Source organism: Silene latifolia, chromosome X (genome assembly GCF_048544455.1).
Source record: "Silene latifolia isolate original U9 population chromosome X, ASM4854445v1, whole genome shotgun sequence".
Taxonomy (NCBI): Eukaryota; Viridiplantae; Streptophyta; class Magnoliopsida; order Caryophyllales; family Caryophyllaceae; genus Silene; species Silene latifolia.
The window spans coordinates 151575832-151583826 of record NC_133537.1 but is presented as its reverse complement, the minus strand read 5'-3'; the positions used below and the strand labels follow the sequence as shown (position 1 = coordinate 151583826).

The following is a 7995-nucleotide window of genomic DNA, read 5'->3' as shown; positions in this document are numbered from 1 at the left end:
AGGTGATTTGGAGGCTTCTTCAAGTTTAGCCATAGCCTTCTCAAACTTCAAGTTGATAGTATCAATATGAGCACTAAGTTGAGCACCTAATTGAGTAATAGAGTACACTTCATGCTTTCCTCCTCTAGTAGCCTTCCGAGGTCTGCTATATTGTGAGTTATGGACCGCCATTTCCTCAATCTTGTTCCATGTTTGATTATCGTCAACTTCGGTGAACATACCATTTGATCCCATGTTGAGAATGTTTCGGGAGTCTTCATAAAGACCATTCCAAAATTGTTGTACCAAGAACCACTCGCCAAGTCCATGATGAGGACATGAGCGACAAGTTCCCTTGAATCGCTCCCAAGTTTCATACAAAGATTCTTCGTCCCTTTGTTTAAATCCCGTGATTTGGGCTCTTAGCATGTTAGTCTTTTCCGGGGGGTAGAACTTTTTGTAGAAAGCAAGAGCTAATTTCTTCCAAGAGTCAATACCAAGAGTAGCCTTATCAAGGCTCTTTAGCCATTGTTTCGCGGTATCAATCAAAGAAAAAGGAAATAAGACCCATCGAATTTGGTCTTGAGTCACTCCAGTTTGTGAAATCGCATCACACTAGTCACAAAAAGTCTCCATATGAGAATGAGGGTCTTCACTAGGCATCCCCCCAAATTGGCTTCTTTCGACTAATTGGATAAATGCGGATTTAACAATGAAATTTCCGGTCAAATATTGTGGTGTGGGAGTACCATTTGGTAGGTTCTTCTCAGTTGGTACGGAATGTGATGAAAATTTAGGCATTGTGGGTTGATTTTGTGGTGGGTTTTGTGTTAGGTTCTCCTCTCCTTCTCTTGCAAAAGGGTTGATGAACTCAATATTGTTTGGTTGAATATCCACAATCTCACCAATACATCTCAAAGTATTTCTAGCAAGTCTTCTATTGGTTGTCAATGTTCTTTCAATGTCGTGATAAATGGGTAACAAGTTTCCTTGTGATCATCTAGACATGCAAAATATCAAACAACTCGAAAATAATTAGAACAAACCTTGAGGAGTTTTACTTCCCCAAGGCAAAGAAAGACACAACTAAGAACAATCAAAGAAAATAAAATCAAGTTAACACCGTCCACGGCAACGGCGCCATTTTTGGTCGGATTATCGTTTTCGGTTACTTGTCGTTAGGAGCACCTTGACCAAAACAATATTTATAACTTCACAAACTACTCTAATATTAGTAAAGATTTAAGTAAAGGTCGGATCCCAAGGGACGGGTATTGATGTAGGATTTTTGATTGCAAGTAGTGGTGTCTAAGGGTGTCACAATTTGGGTTGAGATAAGAAGATCACTAAACTAAATAACAATATAAATAAACAAGCAAGATGATTAAAATGAGATGTAAACAATTGATTAAAAGCACTAGGGTGTCATGGGTTCATAGGGGATTCATGGGAATTGATCATACAAACATATTCTCAAATTATAAGCAAGCAATTATTGTTGTGATAGGATCGAGTTGGTTTATATCTTACAATCCTAGGAAGGTTTGGGTCCCGGAGCCGAATCGATTAGATTGTACAACACCTACAAGACAACTTAATCCTCCCTACTCAACTATATACATGGTCTAATGAGACTCGAGCTGGTTTATGTCTACAAGTCTCATTGAAAAGGTAAGTGATGGGTAAAAAATACAAGGATTCATAGGCTCGCATTTCATCAAACATAACATGTGCATAAGTTGAGATCACAACAAGCAAACAAATAAATTATGTTAACATATTAGATTAAGCATGAATCATCCCCCATGTTGGTTTCCCCTAATTCCCCATTAACCCTAGCTAAGAGACTACTCACTCATTATCAAGTTTAACATGCTAACAAGGTTGTCAATCATATTAACAAAGCAAAACATGATGAATGAATGGAAATAATTAACAATAATTAAAACAAGGGTTAAGAGAATTATACCTAATGGTGATTCCAAAATAATAAGCAAAGAATAATAGAAGTACTCGATGATTGATGGAAGGTTGTCAATCTCCCAATAATACCCAAATAATCTTCAATTACCCAAAATAAATGATGAACAATAGAGAAATTAAGGAAATGAGATTTGTATTAATGCTTAATTAAAAGTTGATTACAAGATTAGAATGAGATTAAGATTGCATATGAAGAACATCCTAATCTAATTAGTACAATGAGGTATTTATAATAAGGATTAGGTACATAAATTAGGGTTACTAAGGGCTTAAATGACGATTAAGACCCTTAAGAAAAGTTGAGGAAGTGCTCCTCTCGAAGGAGATGCTCATCTCCCTTTTGATAGTCATTAAAGAATATGCGCATCCTGAGTGGACTGAGGAGGAGACGGCTTGCACTGTGAAGGAATCTGAGCGGCCTGAGGCATGAGACACTCGGATTGTAGAGGGCTAGGACGAGCAGCCTGGCTACGGGACGCTCGGATTGTAGCCAGCCAGGACGCTCGTCCCGCGGCCAAGACGCCCGGATAGTAGCTCAGCAAGCTTCTTCTTCTTTTCTTCTTTTCTTCTTCCAACAATCCTCAAGGATTTTGTTGGGGATGTAAGGATCTTCTCATCATTGCCCATATACTACATTATTTACATAGGCCTTCTAGTCTTGTCATCACTTTGATGCTTGGTCATTGGATTCGATCAATTTAGCTCCATTTTGTCATCAAAATGCAAGGTTTGCACTCCTCTCCTACCAAGGAAACAAAACCTCAAAGAATATGCAAAACGAAAGACTAAAGATAGTAAATGACCCAATTATGCACTAAAAAGCATAGGAATAAGGCTAATTCGAGGAATAAATATGCTCAAATATTGGTCACATCATCGCACGAGCGGCACGTGGGTCATGCGAGGCGCGTTTTATCTCAATTGGTCTAGGTTGGTCGGGTTAGAAAACTCATTCCCGTCTAGGTTTGTGATCTTAACCGCACCCCTTGAAAGTATGGACTTGACCAGCAATGGTCCAACCCAATTAGGTTTAACTTTACCCCGGGGATCGACAGGTAAGAGAGCTCTAACTGACTTGAGTACTAAATCTCCTTCCTTGATATTTCTGGGTTTGACCCTTTTGTTAAAGGCTCGTTTGATACGTGCCTGATATGTCTGCACATTATGTAATGCGCGTAGCCTTTATTCGTCCAAGAGGACGAGTTCGTCATACCAGTCCCTTTTCCAATCAGCTTCTGGAATTTGACTTTCAAGTAGAATGCGCAGAGATGGGATATCTAGCTCTACTGGTTGTACAGCTTCCATGCCATAAGTCAAATAGAAAGGAGTAGCCCCGATGGGCGTCCTAACTGACGTGCGATATCCCCATAATACAAAGTGTATTTTACTAGGCCAATCGCGATAATTGTCGATCATTTTCTTGAGGATTGTGACGACATTATTGTTAGCTGCCTCCACTGCGCCATTAATTTGAGGTCTATATGGCGGGGAATGGTGATGCTTGATCTTATATTAGGCTAGCAATTGTGCAGCTTCGGCTTGGAAATGTGATCCATTGTCACTGATGATTTCATGTGGGCAACCAGATCGACAGATGAGATTGGTTTGTATGAACTTTGCCACATGTTTGGCTGTAAGGCTGGTGTAAGATGTTGCCTCGACCCATTTAGTGAAATAATCGATAGCTACTAGAATGAAACAGTGACCTCCTATCCCAACTGGAGTGATTTTCCCGATGATGTCTATTCCCCAAGCAGAAAATGGCCAAGGAGATGTCATGGTATATAGCATTAAGGGAGAGACATGTTGCACATTCCCAAAGATTTGGCAGTTATGGCAATGTCTGACATATTTGATGCAATCTGACTCCACTGTCGTCCAATAATACACTAGACGCGTAATCTTCTTTGCCATCATAGGTCCACTCATATGAGGACTGCATTCTCCGTCGTGAACTTCTTCCATTATTTTCCGTGCCTGTGAATGATCAAGGCAACGCAAGACGACACCAAGAGGTGTTCTTTTGTACAACTCTCCCTGCATGAGGAGGTATTGAGAGGCAAGTAGGCGTATGGCGTGTTGTCCCCTCTTATCCATATCTGGTGGATATGTATCGTTGAGCTTGAAATTGAGAATGGCCTGGAACCAAGGTTCCTCTGGGTTTTCTTCTTCATTTGTAAGGAAGTGTACATAGGCTGGTTCTGATCGTCGTTCAATGCACAAGGGCATTTCTGTTGGAATATGTGTCCTCAACAATAATGCGATCACATGATTTAAATATCATAATTAAGTCTCATAATAAGAATATAAAAGGGATGATTCATTTTATAGTCAACTGATCAACATTAATTGGTAACGATTGACTTGCTAGAGTTTGACGTTACTGTCGTAGAACGGTGGTGATCAGTTGATCCCTTAAGGTCACACCTAAAGGACGATGCCCTTATCAGTAAAGTTAATTAATTGTATGTCGATACAAGTTGATTAATTCCTTAAATATGAACAATTTATATTTATGAGAGGAAATATGTATCTTATTGTAATGTGATTAAATAAGATTCGATTTAGTAAATTAATATGTTAATTCACTAAATTATGTTGAGGTTTTATAAATATTTCGAGGTAGAGGTTATTAGTTATTTACATTTACAAGAGGTTATAAATTTAACTAACTAGCTATTATGGGCCCATTATATGTTGATATAATGGTAAAAATATTACTCAATAAGTTGAGTGGATATATGTTTATTAATTTGTCATATAATTGTTGTATGATCAAATTAATATTTAATTATGTAAGATAATTAAACATAAGACTTATAAGTATTTGTAGGACAAATATTATAAGACAAAAATGGACCCATATACACTAAGTGGACCGTCCAAAACCATAAGCATGCTAGATTTTTGGTTTTTGTCATTTAGTTGTTGGATAGATTCTTCAACATCTTATGACACACCTAAAACTAGCTAGCCTACAACCTCTACTAAAGCTTTTGCATGTGATAAGTTTTGTGAAGACCAAAATGCTCGAAATAAGAGCATAGTGGCCGGATCTCACATGATGAGAGAGGACATTTTTTGTTCTCATTTTTCCACTCTCTTATTCACACAAGAATGCACATATTTTCATAACATGCAAAAACCTCTCACATATTCATTTCTCCTTCATCAAAACATGAGAATTTTTGATTCAAATTGTTCAAAGAAATTACTAATATTATTAGTGTAATATATGACTATTAGTAATCAATTTTAAGATAAACTACTAAACAAATATCTAGCACATATTATTTGCTAGTGATAAGGGTTAGATCTTGGGTGCAATCAAGAGGATAGCTCTTAATTTAGAGTTTTGGAGGATCATCCTAATATTCATCATAGCTCAAGAACAAGTGAAGGTAGGAGACCTTACTTGTGCCCATAAATCCGAAAATAATTATGTAAGGAACATTATTTTTCTTATAAATCTCTTATTTTGTTATGCATGCACTAGATCTAAAGAACAAATAATTAAGAAGTTAATTAGTTCGCTATTAGAGGAGTCTAATAAGAGGTAAATAAACCTAACAAGTGGTATAAGAGCATAGGATATTGCATGCATAATCGGTTATTGTTTTTCTGAGTTAAAATGTTACCATATAAAACTAAAAATTTGTGATTTATAAGAGTAAGCCACGAAATAATTATGCATGTTATATATTCTGGTTCTAAAATATTTTTATATCGTTTTTATGATTTATGAAATTTATTGCTCATTTTAATGATTTTTAGTGATTTTGTTATATTTTTATGAGTAAAATAAACTTTTATTCACTAAAATAAGTTAACCTTCACTTCTGGTCTGATATTTTACTATGACCACACATGAATATGTTATGTATTGCATGTAAAATATCATATTAATGTGATTAATATTGCATGATTTATGAATTTTTAGTGTAAAATGGCATAAATGGAGGTTAAAATGACTAAACCTGGTTAAATTTACTCTCTGACCTTGAAAATTTTTTATGACCTCACATGCATATTTTAAAAGTATTTTGTAAAATCTCCTATTAATTGGATTAATATTGCATGATTTATGATTTTTATGATATAAAAAGGGATTAAAAGAGGTAAAATGGTTAAAACTAGTTAAATTTCGAATTAGGCCATAAGATTTTAATATGTTGTCACATACATGATTTAAATAGTGTATGTAAATTTTGAGATGAAATGATTGAAATATCATAGATCCATATTAGACTCTCTAATAAAAATTAAATTATCTCATAATTTATCATGTTGATGATCTATGTAACATGCATGCAAATATAAAAGCATAAAAATGAAAGTTTAAGGAAAAACAATTTCCTTAAATTGATATTGTGGTAATAAGGGCACAAACTAGTTCACCTTACTATTTTGTTCTTGAGCTATATGAATATGGAAGATCCTCCAAAAACCAACCTCCAAAGTAGAAGGTCTCCTTCCTTAATCCACCCAAGAACTTACCCAACAACCTTACTAATATTAACTAGATATAAGTAAGACTACCCTTGATAATATGTAAATATTACTAACATCTTAGTAATAAAATTTTGATACTAACTTCTTAGTAAAATGATGCTTATGATTTTTTAGAGAGAAAGACCAATTATTTTTCACATGCAAACACACCAAAAGAAGTAGTGTAAAAATGAACAACAATTGGAGTATTTTATGGGTGAAAGTGGCGGGTGGAACTAGTGGAGTGAAGGAGTGCACTTATTTTTATTTTTGTCCAATCTTATATCACATGCAAGTGATCATAAGATGACTTATGGAAGAACCAACAAGTAATACTAGCATGACACATCCTAGGGTGTTTTACAAGTATTCTAACAAGTAAAGTCTTAAGAAGAAAAAGTATCTACAAGGGCCTTATATACACTTGTCAAGCTTCCCAAATAGATGTTTTCACAAAATTTTCCAAAATGCAACTACATGCCATGATGCAACTAACATTTATACATCCTAACGCATATGCTTCTACCAACTAGTATGCCATTTAATCTAAATTCAACTCCTATAATCACATTGTTTATACCGCATCAATCAAAATAAAGCCACATAGTCATAACATAAAGAAGAAAAAGGAGATTGGAAAGATCATACCATGCAGTCTTCAATATCCTCATGTCTCGGATGTGGCGTAGTCGATCAATGTGAAAAAGGATGAACAAACACAATATATACAAGCACAATATATACAATACTACACTATAAAGGAAATGAACATGTTTTTGGCTTTTTCAATTTTCAAATTTTTATGGTTTTTGATTTTTTTGAAACAAAAGAACATATTTTTGTATTTTTCAAAACTTTTCTAATTTTTTTGTATTTTTGGAATATAAATTCCCATCCCCCACTTTATTTTGGACATTGTCCTCAATGTACATGTAGGAGTAGGAATGAAAAAGAAATACACGTTTTTGGACTTTTAAAGTTTAATGGAAATTAAAGTACAAATGCAATGATATGGATGAATGCATGCTTTAGCTAAATGCAATTCTATATGACATATATAACAAATGAATGCAATCTAAGCTACACTAAATGATGCATGTTCTTCACCTATGATCAAACCTCCCCAAACCGATTTAAACACTATTTCTAGTGTAGAAATGAATAGGTTTGGTCATTAGTGAATAAGAATTCTAGTCTATATGCTACTAACTATATGAATCATGTGAGATATATTACAATGCAAACTATATTATATGAACTAACTAATGCAATATGAAATATAATACAAGTGCAAGTGAGGTGTAAACTAAATGCAAGGTAATTTAAAATGCAATACAACTATACATAAGTGATAGGGAAAGAAGGGTCTTACAATCACGATCTCAATCAAAGCCTCCATCATTAAGGCTATCATCATCTTCACTTTCTTCTTCTTCCTCTCCTTCTCTTTGGTCATCTTCATTCATGCCTTGGTTTGGGAACACAAGGTGAGGTTGCACCCAAGAAGGCCTAGGACCATTAGGATCAATAAACCCTTGTGCC

The 7995-nt window shown here is 35.0% G+C and overlaps 1 non-coding gene across 1 annotated transcript; it reads left to right on the top strand.

Annotated features, from left to right (window-relative positions):
• Positions 1-301: 301 nt before the first annotated feature.
• On the top strand, positions 302-408 carry LOC141624638 (small nucleolar RNA R71). The gene has a single exon (XR_012534443.1). It is a non-coding gene; the product is annotated as a small nucleolar RNA R71 (small nucleolar RNA).
• Positions 409-7995: the final 7587 nt, after the last annotated feature.